The sequence below is a fragment of the Marmota marmota genome, unplaced genomic scaffold (assembly GCF_001458135.2).
Source record: "Marmota marmota marmota unplaced genomic scaffold, marMar, whole genome shotgun sequence".
NCBI lineage: Eukaryota > Metazoa > Chordata > Mammalia > Rodentia > Sciuridae > Marmota > Marmota marmota.
In genome coordinates this window covers 7,526,499-7,552,296 of record NW_026000136.1, presented here as the reverse complement: position 1 = coordinate 7,552,296, position 25,798 = coordinate 7,526,499, and the positions used below count along the sequence as shown (strand labels likewise).

Sequence of the window (25,798 nt, the reverse complement as noted above, 5' to 3'; positions counted from 1 at the left end):
CCTGCTCAAGTACAGGGCATGCTAATCTTTGAGGTCCTGTCTCAGGATTCCATCTATCAATGGGGGTTAAGGGCCACTCAGCTGTCTCTATAGATGGAGCTGTTGGTTGAATTACGCTCTCTGGTGATAGAACAGTGTTAGTAGCAGCCTCCTGTTGTAGCTTTTTCCCTTTTCCTTTAAATTTTCTTCCTCTGTCTGAGTAGCTCAAGAGACCTTCTCTTTTGCTTGATCTAAAATGTCTTTCCCCATGGTCTGAACCTCTAACAATTTACTTAACACTCTTTCAGTTTGTTTTTTACTAATTTCTAATCTACTATAAAGATAACGCAACCCAATAAGATAACACAAAACAAAACCGAAACAGAATGAAACAAAAATGGAACAAAAAATCATTGTTTAAATTTTCTCTTCCTCAGGGCCGAACAACTTCAAACTTTGAGCCAACCATTTTTCCCAGTTTCCCTGAGAAAGTTCTAGGGATAGGCAGCTTAAAACAAAAACAAAATAAATCAAAACCAAAACACATTGTTTTTTGAAATGGTCACCCATTCTTTCACCTTCCCTCAGGGGCGAGCAATTTCACTTACCTCTGAGCTTCAGGTGTTCCCCGTATGGGCCACCAAATGCCACAGTCTGGCTGGGCACAAAATCATGAGCCACTCAAGCAGGAACAAACTTTATTTCCAAAACTCCCACGAATGCCACACACGTGGCCTTCTCCCGGGACACACTCCACCAACAGGAAATCCCTCCTCAGGAATTCCCTCCTACTGCACTTCCCCAACAAATGGGAACTCTCTGGGAGTCCCGTGAGAGCTCCAAAGTAGCAGGCCTAGGCAGACAGCAGGGGTCTAATCTCCAATTGAATGCACATCTTAACATAATCATTATCATCTCAATGGCTTGCTGGGGTCACCTTTCAACCAAAAATGCCATGTGTCATTCCTACTTGGCTATGGCTCTCAGCATGAAATTGAATCTGCTCTTGTAAATTTGACAAGTGAAAAGTATGTTGATGACATATTATATAGTTGTCAATCATCACACAGTCTGGGAAGACCCTGAGCTGCCTGCAAACTCCTGCCAGAAGGACGCTGAGGAGGCTGATACCACCCCAGGGGATCGGAGAAGGTTGTCCAGGGTCTCTGCAACCCACATGCTCCCCACTTGGCCAGGCAGTAGGATTCTTTGGGAGCTGCAGGTCTACGGACTCCCGAAACTGCCTAGAATTTCAGTCAGCTTCTTTTCCCTGCTACAGCCTGTCCTGATTCCAATGGAATGCTTCCCCAGGCTCAAGAATTTCTGGCATACTCACCATTTCCTGGTGCTGCAGAAGTCAGGAAAGCCTCCACACTGTGGAGGCCTGCTCCCTAGGGATCTTCAAAACCTGCACTGCAGAGCAAACTCAGACATTTAAACCTGGGGGAGAAGTTTAGTGCTCCAAGGCAAAAATAGAAGGGTTCTGGAGAAAATGGCCTCACTAGATTGCAAAAGTCCCTCCCTTCACTGGCTATGCGTGGGATTGGACCATTCTCACCAAGTGCTTTTGATTGGACGGGGCTTCAGGTCCTGCCTCCTGAGTCTGAGCCCAGTGAGCCTTCTTTCGAGTGACAGAAGATGATATCCAATTCAGAAACAAATAAGGCCAAAATAGCAGGTTCTTTAAGGTCAGTTTTCCTCACAGAAGGGGATCTAGCCCAGCCAGAAGGATATTTGCCTTTAACCCTGCATATAAGGTCAAATTAATGTATGGATTACACATGTCTGTATATTATTCATGGATGGAAATAATGTAATGGCAATTAACACAAAATTCCATTTAAATTTTCTGCCCTTTTTTCTTGAGAGGAGAGAGTTTTTACTGGAAAGCAAACCTCTAAATAAGCAATGCACAATTAAAATAATATGTGAGGCACAAGTATAATTTAGATTTTTCTAGTATTCACATTAAAAAATTTAAAGAGGTGAAATTGATTACAATGATATAATGAGGTGGATTGTTTCATAATCGATATCTAGTCCTCCCATGGTCAAAGTCCCACACCTAATAATATTATTCAGAATATTATCATTATTTGACCAATATGTTGTTACTAATGAAATACATATTTTAAAATATTTTTATATATTTATACACAATTATGTAAAAATTTTTTATATATTTGGAACTACATCCCAAAACTCACTGTATTTAAGCCTGCAGTATATCTCAGATCACAACAGCCACATTCCAGATTTGAGAGCTATGGCTCCTCTGACCTCAGGCAGGTACAGAGCCTAATCCCTTCCTTTTTATGAAAGAGGTAAGGGATAGAGTTTCTTATAAATATTTCTCCTTAGGCCCAAAGATTGGAAAAGACACTGCCATAAGTCAGAACAGGAACCTTCCACCAGGAAGTGTCCAAAAGTAGATCAGTCTTCACAATTGATATTGGTCACAGGTCCACTGCCATTGCAGATATCATTCAGAAAACAATAGAAGATGGGATTTCAGATGGGAGATACATAACTTCATATCCGTCCACAGCCCTGACTCTATTGCTTAAATACATGAAGTACAAACACCATATTTGGCAATTTGGCCCTAGAGCTAATGGTCAGGTTATAATATCTATTCCCTCCCATGATCAAAGTCCCACACCTAATAAGCAGCTGGAAACATGATGAACTGTATCTCATTCCAAAGCCAAAACACCCCCACCAGAATAAAAGACTAATGCAACATTTCTTATTCTCTCTGACTTGGAAAGGACAGTTATTCAAAAAAATCAGGAATTGTGATACATGTACATAGAATACAGTACTATATATTACATATTTGAACACAAACAGAATCTTTTCATTTATCTGAATGGTCTTTGGACTCTTATTCCAGGATACAGAAAATCCTAGTTTAGGTTTACATCAAGGGCAAACACCAGCTAGAATTCATCTCAAACCCCCTTTACAAATCAACGGATAGATTGAAATTTAAAATGTGGTCAGTTTCTTCAGAGTTTATCAATTATAAAACAGGTTGCTCTAGAAGGAGGTAAAAGATCACCAAGTTTTATGTTTTCAAAACATACGTGAGCTATAGAGGTATGCAGAAGAAAACTTCCTTATTATGGGTTTAAAGTAAAAGGAGGTCAAGGAAGGACATATGCTTATTGACAGTACCATGGACCATCACAGAATTGGAATCTGGAGCCCAGACAAGGAAGATTCAACATTTTGTATTTGATCATGTGCAAGACATGAGTGCCCATGATGACAAGGTTATAAAGTTATAAGGTTCTGGGTGTCAGATAATTGTTAAGCCTTATCTACAAAGTAACTCCAAGGTGTTTTGTCAGCTGTGTGGTCATAGCACCTACTGGTATCAATAGTCTTCATGAAGCCACTGTACAACTGAGTAATCTAAAAACATCCCCACTGTAGAAATGAGAGAACACAGAATACTAGGTATCCAAAAGCTTCTCAGCAGCATGCATAGAAATAATAATTACCCATGAACATACCTGTATGAAATTGCCTCTAAGCTACCCAAAGTTTTGTCTGCTACTGATAAAAGGGATGTCAGTCAGGAGACAATATCCTTCCACCACATTCCAAGGACAGTACCATGAAGACAAGATATCCAAGGTAAATTCTTTAACTTAAGAGACACAAAAGATTTTACCTTTTTTTCCAGTACCTGGGATTAAACTCAGCTGCATTCAACCACTGAGTCACATCCCCAGTCCTATTTTGCATTTTTAGAGACAGGGTCTCACTGAGATACGTACTGCATCACTCTTACTGAGTCTTTGAACTTGCAATCCTCCTGTCTCACCCTCCAGAGGAGTGGGGATTACAGGCATGCACCACAGTGCTCAGCTTTTACCTTTTTAAGTTAGGGGAAATCTTCAGAAACAACTGTGTCAACCCTGGTTCATCACAGGGGCAAATGCTTGGAGGCTATAGGGTAAAAGAAAGCACACCACAGGACCCAGAGTATGACCCAGATGTAAAAAGTCTACATAGCTGATCATCGATTAAAAGGTAACTCAAGCTTATCAGTTGGAAAATTGGAAATGAAAAGTGTAATTTTACTTGCCACATGCCAAGACATTACTCATTTTTTAAAAATGCCAACACCCAAGAAATGTTGGCTGCAAAAAGCAACTACTGTCGGATATTCCCAGTGATAACATAACCTATGCCATTCTTATGTGATGTAATCTGATTGTAGTTGTTAAAATGGTACATGTGCATATTCTTTCATTCTATATTTCTTTTCCTGGGAGCCTGTCTTTAGAAGGTGACTAATTTATGCAAAAAGTTGAATTGTGTTTCCTCACCTTATTTTAATGTTCTAAATACTCAGTGGCTCAGACTCTAGCTCTATTTGAATTCATGATTCCTAAAGGCATGATTAAATTCAATCTGGTAAATTGGAATAAGGTCTAACCAATAACCGTTTTCTCCATATGAGAAGTGTTAATAAGGACATATAGAAGCATTGGAAAATGGCAACTATGCATCTACCAATCTCCCTAGGTCACAAATGAGTGGTTTCACATTGATGTACAAGCATTTCAATGGGATATAATCCCCACCAGAAGTGAAGATTATGGGTTAAAAAGCACAGATGCCTGTTCATTCCCTGTTTATTTCTAAACCAGTTTAGAGCACTTTCCTCCACTTACTACTAGGCAGCCTGAATTTAAAAAAAAACTTGCATCAGAAATTTGTAGCCACAATCAAATATAAGACCAGCAACCTAAGAACAGCTTTTAGAATGTTTATTATCAAAAAGTGAAGAATAACTAGTACTCCATTTATATAAATTTGGAAGACAGAAACACTTTCACACTATGCTAGAATATAACTTTAGTACAATCATTCTTTGAAATAGCATGAAAGCTCTTTAAAAACTAATTGTAAAATTACCATATGACACTGTAATAACAATGCTGCGTACAAGTTCAAATAAATTGGAATCAGTTTGTTAACTAAATTGTGCATCATTGAAGTGCCTTTTGGAAGAAAGCTACACCAGGAGATTTGTCCCAGCTTCAAGGCACTCATCCACTTCCCTGAGATAGCACACCTCTAAATTTAGACTGCTCTCTAACAGGATGAGACCCAGGTACTAATATTCTCTAGACACCCCAAGAGACCTTAAACATGCCAGCTGTGGGATCCCCATTTCAGAGAGTTCTAAAACACAGAACTAGGAAAATATCAGAGGAGGGAATGAGAACAAAACACGCACTCTACAAGGGGTAATTGACAGCCCAAAGACAGTCTAGTGAGGTGTCTGGCCACAGAAAGATAAAAGGAGGATACAAGTACTAACAATTCTTCAAAGTCAAGTGATTTTTCTCTATTTTCTCTTATGTGAACTGCTAATGAGTAGAAAACAAAGCCTTTATTTTAATTATTTTATGTGGTGGTGGAGAATTTACGCAGCAAAATGTTAAGCCAGGGTTACTTAGTGACACTTAATATTTTTTTTTTAATTTCAGGCAATTGCTAAGTTGCAGAAGGTGTACATAAGTGCCTTGAGTTGACCATGAAATTGCAATCGTCCTGCCTTAATTTCCTGAGTCTCTGGGATTGCAGGCATGTGACATTGCACCCAGATAGAAAATAAACTATCTAAAATTTGTATCCAGTTCCTGGTGAAACAATTAAAAAGTACTGTTCCCATTTGAAATGTAGCATGGGAAACAAATAACTGATAATACTGTGGAGAGAGGAGGTTGTCATTGGCATTGTGGAAAAGAAGCTGGAATTTTAGAAATTAGGTGACAAATGTATAAAGGCTTAGTCTGGGAGAGAGTGTTCTGGATTTGATGGTTTGCATCCCTTACATTTAGAAAATTCAGAATTATTCAGGGACAGTGGCCCTTACCTCTAGTCTCAGCAACTCAGGAGAGTGAGGTACAAGTTCAAGGACAACCTTAACAACTTAGTGAGACACTTTCAAAAAATATAAACTTTAAAGGACTGAGAATGTAGTTCAAAGGTAAAGTACCTCTGGTTTCAATACCTGGTGCCCACTAACCCTTTATTGAATAATAAAGGAAAGAAAGAACAAAGAAAAACAACCTCTGGTGAAAGGAGGAACTGAGGCCCCAGCAGAAAACGGTTCCCCGCATTCAGAAAAACAATACGTGGAATTGTGATTCTGATTATCATCCTAGACATAAAACACCCCAATCACAGAAGATTCTGGGCTGCTGGCACATAAGTGCTCAGATATTATTTCAGGTAGGAGCTGATAAAGTGCAGGGATTAGACAGGATTCCCAAGCTTTCCACTGCTTACATATGATCCATTTGGCCAGTGAGGTACTTAGGGCTGACTAGCTCCAGAAGAGAACTCAGGCCTGCAGTCTCCAGAGACTATCATGGGAATAGGAAGACTTGCTTCCTAATCTCCAGATGTCACAGTGCTCTCACAATTTTCTGTCTTTAATTTGCCAAGTGTGTTCCCTACAGGTCTTCCAGTACCTGAACAACAGAGAAAAACAAGCCTCCTGACCATAGGAACAGGAGTCTAGAGATGGATATTAAGAGTGGGAGGTTCCAGAGACAAAAGCTAGTTGGGACTATGAAAGCCTGTCCATCTTCACTAGCTGTGGGTAGGATTGGGCAATACTTACCTAAGTACTCCTGATTTGATAGGAGTTAAGTCTTCATCCCCTCAGACTGAGCCTAGTGAGTTTTCTGAGTGACAGATGATATGAAAGGCAAGAATGAATGAGGTCAGACTGACAAGTATCTGGTGGCAGCTTTTTTCTTTGTTTTTGAAGTGATGGAAGTTGAAATGCAGCGTCTCAGGCTGCAGCTAATTTAAAGAAAGGTTTTCTTAAGTATTGGGATCCAGCCCTTGCAGGAAGACTTTTTTATAAAACTCATCAATAAGAAACGTCCAAGTGATAATGAGAGCCAAAATATCAAAAATTCTTTATCCTTCCTTGAATCCATGATTTTTATAATGTGCTTTTATTCCTGCCAAATGTGTTTCCCAATCCTTGGACTTGGAGTCTCCCTGTAATGCCTCCACATAAAACTGTGACTAAGGCCAGGCACTGTTTTGCATACCTCTAATCCCAGTGGCTTGAGAGACTGAGGCAGGCAGATTCCAAGTTAAAAGCCAATCTTGAAATTTAGTGAGGCCTTAAGCAAGTCGATGAGACCCTTTCTCAAAATCAAAATTTTGTGAAGCACAGCAACCACATCAAAATATATATGGTAAAGTGCTTCTGGGTTCAATGCCTCAAACTGCCAAAAACAAAAGCCTGATTGTGAAAGAGTATTAGTCTTGTACATAGGCCTAAAAATCTTTAACTGGGCTAAGCACAAAAGTGCATGCCTGTAATCCCAGTGGTTCTGAAAGCTAAGTCTGGAACACAGCAAGTTTGAGGCCAACCTCAGCAACTTATGGAAACTCTGTCTCAAAATTTAAAAAATAATAAAAATTCTGGGATATAGATCAGTGGGAAAACATCACCGAATTCAATCCCTAGAAATACACACACACACACACACACACACACACACACATATTTCAATGCTTTTGCTTTGCTTTCCTGAACAACAGAGAAAAATGAAGCCTCCTGACCTCCTATGGTTTTATTCCTGCTATCGTAGAAAGCCAAATGTGAGGTCAGGAGGCTTGATTTTCTCTGTTGTTACCATGAAAACAAACCCACATTACATTACTGGAGGATGAGATATTCTGTGTAGAATAAAGGTGCCCTAGTTAAGAGCTCACCTGCTGAAGCACAGCAACCATATCAATCATCAGCTAACCACATGCACCAGAAGCACCCCAGCTGAATCCAGCCTAAATTAATGACCACCCAATGATGAGCAAATAAGCTTTAGAGTGGCTCATTACCCTGTGATAGATAATTAATATACCCTTCATATAAGCAGGATGCTGGGATTGAATCCCATGTTGTACAGAATTATTAAAAAAAAAGAGCAGGTGCTTTACAGGTGATGATTTTTTCTTCTAATTTCAATGGAAGGTTTGATCTTTTAGATGGCACTGAAATATAGAAATGCATGCAGACATCTGTGCTTATGATTGGTGCCAATCCTCATGGTACCTAATACAGCAGGAGGAAATAGACATCACAGCCTGGCTATTGGGTCCAAGGCCAAACTAAAAAATAAGAAGTTTGCCTTGAATCTCTTTAAACTCTAAGATATAGATTGTTGACAGATCTGAAGTCAGGGAGCCCCCACCTCCTGGGACTCTGTATTTCTTTATTTGCTGCCTGAAACTGGAATTGCAATGGATCTGTTACCAGCATTCACACAGAAAAAGTGGTCTAATTTTGGACACTTCCTGGTTGAAACTTCATTCTCTTTGTTTCTGAGGAGATATATTAATTCAAAAAGTATATTTACTTACCTCTGGCATAAAAATAAGGGTATCAGGACTTTCACCTCCATAAGGTCAGGAAAGCCAGAGCTCTGAAATTTATAATGTGGCTGCTGTGAACAGAGATGTGTTGGAAGCTTAAAATAGAAAGTATAGTTATATACGTATATATTTCATTAGTAATTTTATATTTGTCACACAATGATAATATTCTGGATATATTGGGTTATTAATTTTACCTTTTTACCCTAACTTTAATATGATCATTAGAAAAGTTAAAATTATCCCATGCCTCACAATTTGTATGTATTGGACTTTGCTGTCTTAGGGAATTGTTTCCCATTTCAAAACTTAAGATGCATTCTGAAAGGAGAAAAGTTGCATCAAATTTTTAATTAATTTTTATTATTTCTGTTCCGCAATAGTGTGTACACATATATAATTTATAAGTTGAAGTGACCTGTATAAAAATCAGATATAAGTGTACTCCAGGCTGTATTAGATCCCAGTACTGCAAGGAGACACTGCCTTAAAACAGTCTTTATTTTTTTTTTAAGTTGTAAATGGACACAATATCTTTATTTTATTTATTTATAAGTGGTGCTGAGGATCGAACCCAGAACCTCACGCATGCCAAGTAAGCACTCTACCTCTGAGCTACAAACACAGGACCTCGAAAGAGCTTTAACCTAAAAATAGTCTCTTCGTTGGTTCCCAGCACCTCAAAGGAAAAACACGCTGCAGCCAACAACCTGTCATTCAGACCTCATTCATTTCTGGGTTGGATTCCATCTACTGCCACTCACGCTGTAGGCGCGGTAGGTTCAGATTCAGGGGGCAGAGTCTGAAGCATGATCCAATCCGGAGCGCCTGGATGAGAACTGTCCAATCAGGGGCACAGCAAGGGAAGAGGGGGCGGGCTTCCCTGGCGTAGGGTAGCCTCTGCCTTTGGAGTCCGCCATGCTTGGGATTCACCTTTAGTGTCCCGCTCCGATTCTTAGGAGTCCCAGCTTTTGCTGCCGTTCAAGGGCTGGAAGATCCCCGTGGAGTACACCGGGCACCCTGAAAGCCAGCAAACGGTGAGTGTGTGGCGGGCATCTTGCGACGGGGGAGCCAGGCTCTTTTAACTGGCGGGACCTAACTGTGGTACGAAAGGAGCGTGGGGACCCTTTACCGTAGTCTCTAGAGTCTGCGGGCCTGAGTCGTCTTTGGCGACAGTGTAACCCTCAGTTTCAGGGCTGGGACCTTCTGGGAGAAACGAGGCTGGGAGGCAAAAAGACAGTCAATATAGAAAATGCATAATTGGGTCCGATGGCGAAAGTGGGCTGATAGGAAAGGAAAGAAAATCAAATGCTGCGTTTTCCCCTCAGCCTCCCAAATCCCTTCCCTCTCCTGCTCCCACCTGTTGTTAAAGTAACCTGCTTCAGGAATTGTTCCTCTCTGCAGGGAGATATGAGAGTTCTTAATTGATACCTCCTGGGCTGTACTTCCTGCCTGGATTCCACGTCCCCCTTTGCCTGTCTTCTTCCCACCTTCTGGCTCACCCTGGACACGGGATGGGACCTTCTGGGAAACTGAGGCAGCACCAAAGCCCGCCTTTAAATCCTGATTCTTGAAATTGAGTCAGAAAGATTAAGAAATGTCACTTAGAGCTACAGGTATAAGTTTTTAGAAGGGGTAGAAAAGAGGGGAGACTCTCAGAGAAAAGAGGATTGGTGTACTCATTCTGCATTCCGGTTTTATTGGGCATCTCAGGGGATTTTTCAGTCTCCCTCAGGTCTACCACTTGACTGGATTTTGTTTTGTTTTGTTTTGTTTTTGTGGGGTGGGGGATGTTTACTGGGGATTGAACCCAGGGACACTTCATCACTAAGTCACATTCCAATCCCCCCTCTTTTGTATTTTTTAGTTGTAGATGGACACAATACCTTTATTTTATTTATTTATTATTATGTGATGCTGAGGATCGAATCCAATGCCTGACATGTGCTAGGCAAGCACTCTACCACTGAGCCACAACCCCAGCCCACATTTCCAACCCTTTTAAAAAGGTGTTTTATATAGACTCAGGGTCTCGCTAAGTTGATTAGTACCTCACTAAGCTGCTGAGGCTGCCTTTAAACTTTTAATTCTCCTGTCTCAGCCTCCCAAGCCACAGGGATGACAGGCATGAGTGTCACTGTGCTCAGCCCCACCTTTTCAATTTTGACTGGCAGGAAGATAAATATTTTCATCTCTCTACTGCCATAAAAAACTCTAGGTTACTTTGTCCCATGATGACTGGTTCTATTTGGAATTTGTTTTTACAGATTTTATGATTAGGGAAATGATCCTTTTCCCCTGAGTTCAGGTATCTGGTCTGTGAGGGAGTTACAAAAGTCTCTTCCCCTTCAGAGTAACTTCTGTTTTTCTTATCCGCATTTTGGGCCTGCATTTCTTCTGCAGATAACAGGTAGTTTGTGAGTCATGTAACCTATCCTGTTGACTTAAACTAGGTAGAACTGCAGGTAAATTCCTTTTTTAAACATTAAAGCATGGGGGGATTAGCACAGTTGGTTAATTTAATAGAATTATTTCCTTAACCTCTCGTTCCCATTACAGAAGTCTCTTTGTCCCCTATCAATGTGCTTCCTATTTTGGCTATCATGAATAGTGCTATGTTAAAAATGAAAATTCAGGCAATTCTTTAATCTACTGATTTCAGGTTATTTGAATATAGGCCCAAAATTACTAATATTAGATTATATGGTAGTATTTTTTGTTTATTTTGGTTTTTTAGATTTTTTAAGAAACTTCATCCAATTTGTTAAAGTGATTTACTAAATTTATATTTTTCCAAGTGTACAAGAAGTGTTTTTTTTCATATTCATGTACTCTAGGGTACTAGTTTTCTTCGAGTTTTTTGATAATAGTCATTCTAACAGCTGTACACAGGCTGCAGGAATATGTTCTTTGGTGCATTCAATCCCTGATTCAAGTTTAGACTCTCAAGTAGCCGCTGGAAGAGTGTGATATAAAATAGTTCTGGGAACAGTGATCTGTTATTTTTCACCCTTCCTGCACTACTGGCTGTAGCCCATGGAAGTAATTGCACACCAATGTAAAACCACTTGTTTGTGATCTAGGAGATTTTCCTATTCCCACTCATATCCATATGCTCTCAGAGCTTGGGGATAGAAAGTAGTTCCTTGAATGGAAGATCTTAAACCTCAGACATGAAAAAAATTCCTGCAGTACTTGGTAGTTATGGAGTTAGTACAGGCATAAGATAGTGGAGAGAGGGTTAGGAAATATTGAACTTTCACTCAGACTGCCAAAAACCTGCTTTTTTTTCCCCTTATTAATTCCACAATGCAGGATTCTAGAAGCTCAACTATCAGCATTAGCATTTCACAGAATATTCTGAAAAATTCCTAACAGAAAAATCCAGAGATATACTTTTAATACCATAGAAAACCTCCACTGTTTTTTGTGGTCTTGATATCTGTTTATATCTAGATCCCTCCAATCTCAGTAATAAAAAAATTAATATGCAAACAACAGGAAACTTTAGAGATGGGGATATATATATATATATATATATACATACATATACACATACACACCCAATCTTACTTTCCTGAGGGTGTCTCTAAATGTTGGGAATTCTGTTCCTGTTTTGTGGTACATTTTCCTAAGTAGTGCTAATGTCTAAGTATACCCCAGGTTTCTTATTCATTTTATAATTTCTCAGTTGTCCAATGAATTTGTCTTTCATTAATGACTTTGTCTAGGAGGGACTTAAAATATGAATTAGTATTTATTCAGTGTATTTATGGATGCAGGGAGATTCAGGAGCCTCCTATTCTGTAACTGCAATATAAATCCCCCTTAATGTCTTCCTTGGGTTGTGGTGTTGGGATTTGAACCTATTGCCTTGCATGTTCTGCACAAATATTCTGCCAGTGAATTGTGCCCTCAGCCTCAACATCAGCCTTTAGATTGGGTTGTATCATCCTTTCACTTTTTTCCTTTGACAGTTCTGGGGTTAAACCCAGAAGTACATCTCATCCTGTTAAATTTTTATTTTGATAAGGTTTTCACTAGTTTCATAGGCTAACCTCAAACTTGTGCTTCTCCTTCCTCAGCCTCCCAAGTGTATCTGGCATCACTGTTGTGCACCACCATATCCACCCTGTAACTCCCTTCTTTATAGTAACTTGTGAATGTTTTACATTTTGTTTTAATATCTAAAAATTTATATTACCTCTGAGTTTTTAAAATTTTATAACAGTTAGCATTGTTTTATAACTCTTTTTAATCTCTTGCTATGCATAATTTGTAAAATAAATGTTATCATACGTATATAAACTATATATATATATATAACACTTTCAGTACTATCCATGGGGGTTTGTCTTGTAATGTGTCCCCTGAGGACACATTATGTAGGGCTGGTATATTAGGATACAGGTGCAACCAATTGTCTGCTAAGCTTTTTGTGAGGTAAGCTCCAGAAGGCTTGAAGGTCAGGTTGTTGGGAGTAAGTCTTTTGAATGAGAGAGAGATCTTAATGCTAATCTAGTGCCTAGCAACAAATAAGCCCTCAATAAACCTTTCATGACAAAATGGAAAGGTTTCATGACTGAGGGAACTGGGCCTGTTGGAGGGCAGCTACGTTCTTTCTACCCCTGACTCAATGCATACAAAAGTAATTAGGTTGTCTTTAATCAGTTGCTTGCATAAGCAGGTTGGCATGGAAAAGGAAGGTAACAAATTCTGAGAACACAGGTTGCTGGCTTGGCTCACAGGCATGCCACCATAGTGAAATCCCCAAATTTGAACTCAGTAATATCCTGTTTTTCTGCCTCCCTCAGGCCACTGGGTTCACTAGGAACATCCCCAGACTTAATGATTGTCCAGTGGTGACTATGAAAAGGGCCTGGAAGTCTTGGTGGAGAAGAAGCAGAAAAAGTCACCCAGCAAATCTGGCCAATAAAACAGCTGTAAGCAAGAGCTGTGGTCAGAGGTTCTGTGTCCTAGCTGACAAGTCTGCTCTTTTCTACCATGGTAACTCAAGGCTGTAGCTATTATCACATTATGATCTTTTCAGCCATGTTTGGGACCTGCAGTCAGTACTCAAAACAGAATTTCTTCTCCTTTGCCATGTTGGTGGTGGTGGAAGAGATCTCTCTGGTCAAGAATGATTTGGGTAAACACTGGAAGGGAAGGTGCTGGACTGTGGACACAAGACCAGGAGGGAAAAAAAATGAGTGTTTTGGCAGTGCAGTGTGTGCATGCATGTGGTGTGCATAAGAAGTCTGCATAGCAAGGCTGGGATCAGTCAGCATGAGCCAGATAAGGAGGTTCTGAGGTGTATGTGCATGGGGGTGAATAAGGGATTGATAAAGGCTGCCCACCTGATGTGTGTGTGCCTGTGACCTCCATGTTCCCTCAGAGGTAGTATTTATGGTGCCTGAGTTTGAGGCTATAGTGTAAATGCTGGCTACTGACGTTGAACACTGTTGAAGTTGCACAACGATTCCATGTGGCAGCGCCTGTCACCCTCTGTGAGGAATAGCACCCTGATTCCAATCCTGAGCCTATCACCCCACATTTGAGGGGGAGCAACAGAACAGCTGGATGCTTGTGTTAGGGTCCAAAGTGAGGTAAAAAAATATTAGGCATGTTTATAACCTAGGGAAAGGATTTGCTTCCTTCTTATGTTCTGACAGTTGTAGCTGGAACTCTTCTAGATGCTGAGAATTTGAATCAGACTGTGGCCACTGATGCTGGTATGGCAGGCAAGAGATGGCAGAGGCAAGCTGACCCCCATGAGGGTGTCAAGTTTGGATTGAAACTCAGACCCCTCCTGTTTCTCTGGAAAGGATACTATTTTACCTGCTTCACACCTCTACACACCTAATTCTGTGTCTTTCCTTATCTCTCGTGTGCCTGTGCTTCACACACGACATAACCCCTCAGGTGTCCTGTTCCCTGTCCTCCTCCACTTCAGGGCTCATAAACCTCAGCTCATCAGCTGCCCATGCAATCAGTGTGTTTGTAAGTGGGGTATGGTCTGACCAGATGAGTACTCACTGGCATTTTCTCTTTTGGACAATTCCTGGTTGGCTTAGTCAATGTAGTCATTCCCTGAATCTTTATAGTGTCTTTATCTGTTCTGTTTCCTTATTGGCCTGGTACAAAATGTGGTATGGCTCTCTTAGGTAGTAAGATCATGAAGGACATTTCCAGATAGTAGACTCGATCATCAAGGACAAAGTCTGAGTAAATTTCTTACATTTTTTGAGAAGAAAATCTATTCATGATTGCTTCAGCACCATCAATTTGATCCAAATGAAATATGGAAGCCAGCATAAACTTCTCATTGGAGGTAATGTGGGGCTGCCAAACCAAATGGACAACAGACTTATCAAGATATTCCATCCCTTCCTTTCCATTGGCTATGTACTTCCCATTCACATCAGTTCTGTTGATAGCCACCACTTAGGCGAAGGGTAGCAAAGCTCCAGCCTTGGGATTCCACCAGGAGGAAAGGGATTAATTTTAACCCTTTCTCCACTTTTATGTCAATTTCCTCTGGAAATATTTTTTACATGGTATGAAGAAAGGTATACTAGCATATGTTTTTGTCAGAGATACCACATTGTGCTAGTGCATTTTTTTTAAAAAAAGAATGTTACATTTCTACTTCCCTACAGTGTATCCTCTTACTTTATCATTGTCCAAGTCATAAGGGTCTTTTTAATGTTAAGGTTTTTCTTTAATGGTTCTCCTTTGTTCCATAGGTATTTTTACTCATATCATTATGAGGTCTACACTGATTGTTATAACTTTGTTATATGCCGCCATATGTGGCCTAATAATCTTTTGGTCATTGATGAATTTCGTGAACAAAACTGGCTATAGTGTACAATCTAGGTATGTAGTAATCTATATTATCTAGATCTTGGAACAGTCTAAGATGTTTGCAAAATGGAAGATTTACCTTACAATGTGTTTCTCAAAATTTATCCTAATATCTGAAGCATCAGTATATATACACATATCAATTGTATAGTATTTAATTGATATATGATTTATAGATATCAAATTTATCAAGCTGTTTTTAATTTGTCTTTTAAAAGTACCAACATTTTTCATTGCTAATACTCTGTGGTATGTTCATTTTTCAATATGTTTGAAATTTTCTCTGCTGCTTAGGATTGCCTTACTCTCCTTTTATAAAATTTGCCTTTTTAAACTACTGAGATTAGTTAATGAATGCTTAGTTTATCTATTTAAGATTTACTTTCTTTTAAGTGTCAACTTTAGATTCATCCTGTTTTTTACAGCTTTATTGAGTTGTAATTCATATATAATATTTATAAATTCAATATATATATTTATCTTTTTGATAAATGTACACATGCATGAATATAATTGACATGGCCATTACCCACAAAGTTTTTGCTACAACCCTTTTAAAATCATTCCTTTTTGTTCTTCCTCAACACCTTTTATTTAATAAATGTAATCTTACTGAACATAATCAAAACAGGACAAGCATCAAAGTTAAATAGACCAATAAATTATCACAAAGGTGACAAGCTGTGTAACTACTACCTACATCAAGATGTAGAATATTTATGATTTCCCAGACAACCACACCATGCCATCTTTCTTTCACTGTCTCTTGTATTTTCCACAGTGGTAACTTGGTAACTACTTTTTTGTTTCATATAGTACTGTTGAGTTTTCTTTTTAAAAAGGACCAAAAGTGTGACAATTTCTTTATTAAATGTACAGAAATAGGGGAAAAGCTGGCAGTTGGGGCTATGTACCATGTCTGACCTCACTTTTGGTTAGTGATGTCAGAGGAGGAGATCTAAGGGGAAACAGATCAGGCAGATAAGTGACCAGGCAGAGTGTGAAGGTGTACCCCAGCATCAGGCTGTACCCAAGAAGGATGCAAGAACAAAACTAGGGGAATAAGTGGGCAGAGGGAGAACAAGAACAAAGGGAGGGTAGAGTGCAACTTGGAACCAGTTGGGGAAATAGGTGGGGGTAGCAAGAAAGAGAACGGGAAAGGAAAGAGGATCAACCCTGAAACAGGGAGTTCAGAGCAGATCTGAAGGTGGAATAATGGCAGTCAGGATAGCGGGGTTATGTACGGAGAGTTGGAAATCAGAAGGCCAGGGAGAAAGAAGAAGGTGGAATCTCTGGTGCAGTTTCCAGAGAAGGGAGAAGGTGAATGGTTTCCACTTTTGTCTGTTCCCACCCTCATCTCCAGAACCTAAGGGACATCACTTCCCCAGCTCATTGTTGGGGATCTCATGCTGTCACACTATATGGATTCTTCAGTGGGCCCCTTGACATGATCTACTTCCTTCTCATTTTCTTTATCCTCCCCCTTTCCATCTTCCCTGGAAGTTTTCTCTTGTTCCTCCTCAACTCTCTTCTCCTCTTCCACTATCCTTCAGTCTTTCTGACTTGCTCCTTATCTACTTTCTTCTTCAGATTGTTGCTACTTAACTCAGCCATTTTCTGCAGACTTTCATCTGAGATGGTGTTGGGGCCTGTTCAGAGCTTGTGGGGAGACAGAATCTTAGACACAGAAGCACTGCCCTAGAGTGGTGTCAGCCAGAACCTGTGGCAGCAACCTTTTAATATCATTTCTTACAGATCTTTTCTTACATTTTTATTCTGCTGAGGACTACATTAATGTTTCATAGAGTATGCTTGGGTCAAAAGTAACATAGCATTTTCCTAAGTGTTTTTACCAATTTACCTGGCCAGGGACAGTGTTTATCAATTCTAATTTCTTAACAATTCATCTGTTATTTATCATCAATTTATTTATTTATTTATCTTTTGTGGTCATTGTGTTTAGCTTCCTGGTGAGTGTACAGTAGTCTCTGCAGCTTGAATGTTAAACATTACTAAATAATATTGATTTTTAATGAATATTCATATATTTATTTGTTATTTTAAAGCTTCCTTCTTTATGAACTCCTTTTGAAATTTCTTAGCTATGTTTTCTTTGTTGAGATATCTGTTTTTCCTTAAAAATATATACTACCTCAAACATTCTGTACTATGAGCACTTTACTAGAAATGGTTGCTGCAAAAATTTTCTCCACATTTTACCTTTACACAGTTTTATCAATACTGACATATAGGATTTCTAATTGTGATAAAAGTTCATAACTTTTACTGTTTGATTTGATACTATTAAATAACCAATGTTATTCAGAAAATTTATGAAGCTTTCTCCAAATTTCTCTTGTGCTTTAAAATCTAAGACTTTTTGTTTATAAAAATAATAACATTGTTCATTATTATTATGTTATTATTTTTACAATTTTACCCAATACCATTGTAATTATATTGGTAATTATGTAAGAAAGAAAAAGACGCTTATTGTCATCACATCCCTAACATTTGAGGACATGAATGTACACAGTTCTTTCCATCTTTCAAGATTGTAAAGTACGAGTATTTTTTATTTAGAAACAAAGATAATGATATTCCTCAAGCTAAGTGTGCTGTTCATTATTAATAACTATTTATCTAAAGATCCTGCAGACTCAGTGACTGACATTCAGCTAAGCTTTGTCTCCTGATAATTTTTGCCTCAACTATGAATGTCACCACATCCTGACTAAATATTATATGAGAAGTGATTGGAAAATACACTATAAATCATGAAAAAATAACTTAAACAGCAATATTAATTGTCTCCTGGGATCTGTCAAATAAAATTGGCCTCAGAATGAAATATTCACATGGAATCAAATGTAAAGTTAGAGTAAAATAAAGTGTCACTTTTAGGCCAGCAGGATTAAAGTCAACCCCAGGAATTAGGTGATGTGTTTGAAAAAGAAACATGAAATACTAAAATGTGGATGTGTCTCTGGTGAAATTGTCACATTGCCCTTCCTAATATGATTCACAGTTGAAGGTGTGATGTCTTAGTGAGTTCATAGATAGAAGGTGCAATGTCTGAATATTGAGTATGTAGTGTTTACATAATTTTAAAAATCACAGGCAGTGTCAATTCTGTGAACCTTGATGGATTTGCCTATCATTGAAATAGTACATGACGTAAAATAATACATTGGGAACCATCAAACTTTGAAAAAATAATTTTTATCTTGTTTAATTTTGTTCCATATTTTCAATGCTTTTAGTTGTTTCATTACTTTTGATGGACATTAGTCAAATCAGGTGAGCCCTGAAATCGCCATATTTTTCCTGACCACATAAAACAGCATTTAGACATGTTGTCTTAAAACAAAAATCTTGGGCTTTAGAGAGGTGAAATCATAGAAATCTGCAGGTCAGTCTCAGAAGGGGTGGAAAAACACATGCACATACATATAGAAAGAGAGAAATAATAAGTGTACATGGTAGGTGGTAAATTCAGTGCCCTGCATGCATTATAGGTGGAAGATTATTAGCACGTTAAAAAAAAAAAAAAAAAAAAAAAGGTAAGGAGAGCCAGGTGTGGTGGTGCACCATAGATCAGCAGAATGGGGCAAGAATATCACAAGTTCAAAGCCAGCTTCAGCAACTTAACAAGGCCCTGTATCTAAATAAATTATAAAACATATATGGGTATGTGGGTCAGTGGTTAAATGCCCCAAGTTCAATCCCTGATACAAAAAAGATAAAGAAATAATATAGGGTGATGCAAGTTTTTACATAACGGGGAAATGTTAAAAGGGTTTACTCATACGTAAAATTAAGACCCTATGTCTGTTCATGACCTGCTCTTCATCTGAATTTGACTGTCTCATGTGGGTTTGGTCATGTCTGATTTTTCTCAAAATTTCAGAGGCAGTGTCCCCTGATGTCCCTTTCTGATCTCACCGTTGGGGCACTTATACCACCTGCTCCAATATGTACACCTGGGAACTTCCTTCCCTCATTCTTCTGTTCAATGAGCTGGGTTTTATCACTTTTGTTTTAGAAGATAAACTCAGAGGAGAATCTTACATCTCTCCTGATAATATATCACAGATCTTGTTAGATTAAAGGTAGCTCCTTGTATGGGTACCATTATCTTCTATGTGAGGAAGGCTTTCCCTCTCTTTAGTTTTGAGGACTACATCAGCGTAGACAAGAGAATAATTTGTGACCACAAACTAAGGAATACCACCATATTCATAATTGAGAAGTGTTTTAGTCAGTTTTCTTCACTGCTATAATTAAAGGATCTGACCGGCACAATTGTAGAAGTGGAAAACGTTTATTTCGGGGTTCACAATTTAAGAGGTCTCAGTCCACAGACAGCAAGCTCTATTCCTTGGGACTTGAGGTGAGACAGAACCTCAAAGCAGAAGAGTGTGGCAGAGCAAAACAGGTCACATTATGATCAGAAAGCAGAGAGAATCCATGCTTCAGATACAAAATATATACCCCATATCCATGCTCCTAAACCATTTCCTCCAGCTACACCCAACCTGCCTCCAGTTACCACTCAGTTAATCATATCAGAAATTAATTCACTGATTAGGTTAAGGCTATAACCCAGTGATTTCTCCTCCAAACTTCTTTCATTGTATCACACCTGAGATTTTGTGGGATACCTAATATCCAAACCAGAACAAGAAGATACCAGGAATGATTCTTAGAGTCTTTGGAAATGGGGTTACCCTGACAACATTTTTATATTATTCTAGTCCCCACCCCTCTGTTACTCACACACACACAGAAATACACTTAACATCTTTGATAGAAGTCATACATAACTTTGAGAGAATAATTTCTTAGTTTATTGCATTAATTTTGTAATGATGTCTTTAAGCTGCATTAGTAATACAGACTTTTTCACAATTTACACTTTCTATATGACTACATTTGCATTATTCAAATAGATTAACATTAAATGGCAGCTGTCAAAGCAGTGTACAGTCCTGCTGAAAAACATGAGTCATATTGTACAGACCTGTAAGAAACAGCTTGATCTCATTGCTTGTTCATTCTGATTGATGTGTTAATGTATTGTGATTTTGTTCTGAACATCAGCTTCCTTGGAATGTGATCTCTGTGGTGTTCCTTGGAACAGTTTCCTTCAAACTACACATAGAGATGTTCTTATTTTAATGTGCTTCTGATCATTGCTGCCTTATTTTTTTCCTAAAGCTAAGTGGGATATATTTTATAATTTTCATCTAAAATTCTTGATTTACACAAGAGCATTGTTTCTGCCATCATTGCCCTGATCAATCTTATTTTCAGTTTTGTAGGTGGGCTGATGTTTTTATCAGATTCTCAAGATTCTTCCCCATTTTCAGGCACATCTTTTAGGTTCCTGTGGAAAAGCAAGTTTGGGAAATTTATGTCTGTAGACTCAAGGGTTTTCAACTCTTACTGACTCACCCTCACATTTATTATAGAGCATGGTTCAAAAATACTGGATTAATTTTTACCAGTTTACACAATTTTCAGGGATTAGTGAAAGGTTTATGGACTGTGTCTCTTGTAGCCCTTCATATCAGCAATTCCCAGGTTAGTTTTCTGCCTTCTAATGTCAGTCAGCCCTGCTGTACTCAGAAAAAAAAATCATCATTTATTTATAGTTTCTCCAGTTTATTTTTCTTGCTTAATGTGTAGTAGCAACTCTTTGCTATTTCCACCACTTCAGGTATACATTTTTTCTACCATATTTTGGAATTCATTTTATGACTAGATTATTACCATGCTTCCTGCTGTAGTTCTTTATTAAATATTTTCTGTAGTTATATGCTTTTGTCTGTATTTTACAACTAGGTTTAGTTTCTTCTCAATCTAGTTTACTTCTTTTTAATTTTATTTTATTTCATGTATTCCCCTGTATTGATTTTTTTCAGACATTACAGTATTAACATAGGGTTTGTGAGTGGAGTAAGTCAAGTTATGTATTCATTAAGACTGTACTTTCAGAGATAACTTCTTTTTAGAGTTTGTGTATATTTAACAATTTGTACCTGATTAAAAACATGCCTGAAGTCACATACACCCTTCATATTTATATATTATTTTGCTATTAAATGGATATTTATATGTTACAAACTTTATGTCATTATAATCAGGCTTCATGGGGCAGGCTAGTGAACTATTCTTTTTTTGGTGGGATGGGAGGGGCGGTACCAGGAATTGAACTCAGGGGCACTCGACCACTGAGCCATATCAGCCCTATTTTGTATTTTATTTAGAGACAGAGTTTCACTGAGTTGCTTAGTGTATCACTTTTGCTGGGGCTGGCTTTGAACTCACAATTCTCCTGCCTCAGCCTCCCAAGCCACTGGGATAACAGCTATGCACCATTGTGCCTGGCTAGGCTATCGAACTAAAAAAGTATTTTCTGCTCTAAAAAGAATGCAATCCCTTGGTTACTTAAAAGATGTATTATCTTTCTATAATTCACACTTTGTTATTATCTTAAAATATACACTAGAATTGACACTAAAATATGTGTAGATTATATTTTTATAAATAAGGGCCTAGGGCTGATTTTGTAATTGAAAAGTGAATGAGATCTTAATTAAATAATTTTGTGTAATTGCATTATATTTGGAATCATTATTCTGGCAAATTAAAGATGTTGGAATTTGTTTAATTTTTAGTTTTTAAGTACTGGGGATTGATCACCAGCTTCTTTGGATTGTGAGCTCTGTGGTGTTACTTAGCCACTTAGCCACTGATCCACATCCATGGCTCTTTTAAATATTTTATTTAGAGACACAGGGTCTTGCTAAGGTTCTTAGAGCCTTGCTGCATTGTTGAGGCTAGCTTTGAACCCATGATTCTCTTGCCTCAGTTTCCCAAGTCATTGGGATCATGTGCATCCACCATCAAGCCCAGTGAACATGCTGGATTTTAAGACAGCATAATTGGAAACAAAATGACAAATATAAAGTGATTGTCTAGATCAGATCTTTGTGGTAGGTATATTTAGATAATATTCATAAAGTGAATGTGTAAATAACATGTCAGGGGTCTTTATCTCAGGTTTTTTATTTCTCAGTGTCTCATCTTTGTGTTTAGTGAATGTCATGTAGCTTTATATACTGTCCCTTTACACAGTTGCTTCTGTATGAAAAGGTGGATATGAGATTTAAGACCGCCTTTTTGTCTTCACAACACTATCCTCTTTCTAGGATGCTGTGCACTTGTGCAAGTAAGATAGATTATAAACCCTAATCTGAAGCAAAATCAGGAGTGAGAGGGGAGCTGGCCAGAGAACTGAGAACCTGGTAAGATTGAGGACACCTTGCTTGTGCAAGGCTCTGTGTTTGGTTCCAGCACAAAGCAGAAGGAAAACTAAAGGAAAGAAATGTGTATTTAATTTCCAAAGTTGATAGCTAAATCGACATATTTTCTGATACAAATATCAAAAGTGTAAATAAGCAATGAGGAAAAGAACAATTAACTGATGATCACACATACTTAGCCAAAGCAAATTTATATAATTGCTATTTTCTTATGAGAAATTATATTTTTTATTTCTCATCAGCTTTATTTTTTATTTGTACTATTGTATTGGCTGGATCTTTAACTTGGCTTTATGCATCCTGTAAAACATATCTTTTTTATTCTGAAAAAGTTCATGTAAAAGTAAGTTTACTTTTGTAACCATTTTCAAGAGTATGATTCAGTAGAATTTAGTGTACTTACTGAATTTTTTAACATAGAAAACAACCAAAGCACACTAATAGCTATTGCCTATTTATCCTTCCCTCAACCCCTGCTAATGACTAACCATTTGTCACAATTTATGCATGTACTTGTTCTGGAAAGTACATCTAATTTGAACCATACAACACAAGGCATGTTCTCCCGTATTTTTTTTACTTTACCACAATGCTTTCAACATATATGTCCATTGCAACTTGATTTAGTACTCTCATGAAATGTATTGCTAAATAATATTCCACTCTACAGCAGAGCAAATTTTGATTATCCATTAATCTGCTGATGAACATTGAGTTATTTTTAACTTTTAATTCTTATAAATAGTTTACCTATAAGTATTTATGTGAAAATTATTGTCTCAGTGTTTTCAGTTAATTTTGGCACATTTCCAAGGGCAAGTTACTGGTTCAATTACTAATTTTCTTTTTATTGAGAAAAAACTAATACGCTATTCATAGTGATTGATTCATTTTACTTTCTTACCAAGGATTATGGAGTTTTCAATTTTCCATAGCCTTCATATATACTTTTCCTGTTTTATCCCATTTTTAGTGATTTTAAAATAAATTTTAACAATATTTTCATTCATCAAACAAAATGAAATGATAAATAGATACATAAAACCCATAATTATTTGTTACTTATGATTCTGAACAATAGAATACTGCTGTAAAAAAACATACAAGTGGTTTACTCACAGGCAGGGTAAAAAGAAATTATAGATTCAGGGGGCAATTTATACATGTTAAGTGATATGAGATCAGCTAAACTTCAGGACTCACTGTTGATTGAAAATCTGAATAATTTGGGGGGGGGGGGAATCTGGGTTGTATAGATTGTCCTCTGTGCTGTGGATTCTTTTCCTGGGGTGATTTTGGGCAGTACATAGTGGCCTTGAAGTGTGACAATAAAAGGCATTTAGGTGTGGACTTAATAATTTCTCAAACAGGGAAATTCTGACAGGTCTCTAGCTAGAGCTAAAATACTGGGTCATAAAAGTACCTTTTTGTTGTTTTTGATCAAGGGATTGAGCCCACAGATGCTTAACCACTGAGCTACATCTCCAGACTTTTTTTTTTTTAATGTTTTGTTTTGAAGCAGCATCTTGCTAAATATATAGGGCCTTGCTAAGTTGCTGAGGCTGTCTTTGAACTTGTAATCTCCCTGTCTCATTCAGCCTCCAGAGTCCCTGGGATTACAAGAGTGTGCCACCATGCCTGGCTTGAAAGTTCTTAAAAAATAAATAAAAGTCTGTTATAATTGCCTGTTCCATTTCCTAGTAAGTGTTATTGCACAAAAGTTTTTAATTTAATAAAAAGTGAAATTTATGTGTTTTTCCTTGTATATATACTTGAAGCATATCTAAGACTGTACTGCCAAATTTAAAGTTACAAATATTTAATTGTTTTCTTCTAAATTCTTATATTTTTGCTCTTATATTCAATTTTAAATTCCATTTCTGTTAATTATTTTATATAATCTCTTATAGAATCTAATATCACTCTTTTCATATTTTCACATAATTTCATAGTCACTCTTCATGTGACTATGAAATTATCTCATCCTTACTTATAGAAATGACCATTTCTTCCCTATTGAATTTTTCTGACAACCTGCCAAAAATAAACTGACCAGAGTTTTGTAGTTTATTTCTAGAATTTCAGTTATCTTCTCTGAATCTGTTTATAGGTATTATTCTTTTAAACGCTTACTGAAGGTTCATATAAATATGTTTAATGTGATTATGTATGCTAAGATAACTAAGATATACAATAGGTCATAACTGATAGTTTTAACTTAATAGTATTAGAAAGAAATGTGTTTAGTAAGAAGAATTCAAGTAGATTTTTTTTATTTTAAAACAATATTTCTATTACATATGGTGAAAACTAGAATTTCACTATTTTTTGATTTGGTTGGTAAAGACTTAAGAAGTGTTCAATCAGGAGCCTTTTAAGGAAGCACTAATCATTGTAGCACACAGCCAGTGTAGGCTTTGACAGTCCAGTGTGACTTTTGCCTCTGGAGTCTCCCAGTCTTAATATCTATCTCTAGGCTTCTTCTCTGTTTCAGAGGCTTAGTTTGTTCTGCTGTGCAGGTGCTGCAAGATCCATGTGGGGAAGACTGGGCACTTCAGTCATTCTATAAAACATGATTCAGAGTAAATTCATCAAGTATTAGTTGGACATTAGTACAGTTATGATGACCTTAACTGGAAAGCATCATATTTTTATTATAATTGTTTTTCTTCTTCAAACCATCAAATAATAATCCGTTGTCTCATTGTTTGAACTCCTCCACAGTAAGAGCAAACACAGTGTCTTACAAATACCAGGAAAGAGCTCTATCACTTAATTGCACCAACAGTCCAATGAAACTTGTTGTTCAATCATGTCTATAAGCAATAAGTAAATAAATAATGTAGCTTTGCCTGCTGAGGGGCAGAGCCGCCCCCTCCCCCCGCGCCTGCAAGGTAGGCGGAACTGTGACCACCGACAGAACAGGCCCAGTGGCCCGTGGAGGGGCAGAGCTGCCAACCACGCCTGCAAGGTAGGCGGACCTCCGACCCCCCGGCAGAACAGGCCCAGCGGCCTCCTGAGGGGCAGAGCCGCCCCCTCCCCCGCGCCTGCAAGGTAGGCGGACCTGCGACCACCAACAGAACAGACCAGACCTGCAACCGACAGACAGAACAGGCCCAGCAGCCTGCGACTCTGGATTTCAATCCCCCTCATCTCAAAAGACAAAAAAAAAAAAAAAAAAAAAAAAAAAA

At 38.0% G+C, this 25,798-nt stretch overlaps 1 protein-coding gene and 1 pseudogene across 1 annotated transcript in view; both read left to right on the top strand.

Moving 5' to 3' along the window:
* LOC125611154 overlaps positions 1 to 25,798 on the top strand; it is a 55,647-nt pseudogene that overhangs the window by 10,925 nt on the left and 18,924 nt on the right.
* The window catches only part of LOC107155908 (zinc finger protein 665-like), a 47,702-nt gene continuing 31,224 nt past the window's right edge, over positions 9,321 to 25,798 (top strand). Inside the window, exon 1 of the mRNA XM_048785387.1 lies at positions 9,321 to 9,446. The gene's annotated coding sequence lies outside the window, so the exon portion shown is untranslated. The remainder of the gene's footprint in view (positions 9,447 to 25,798) is intronic.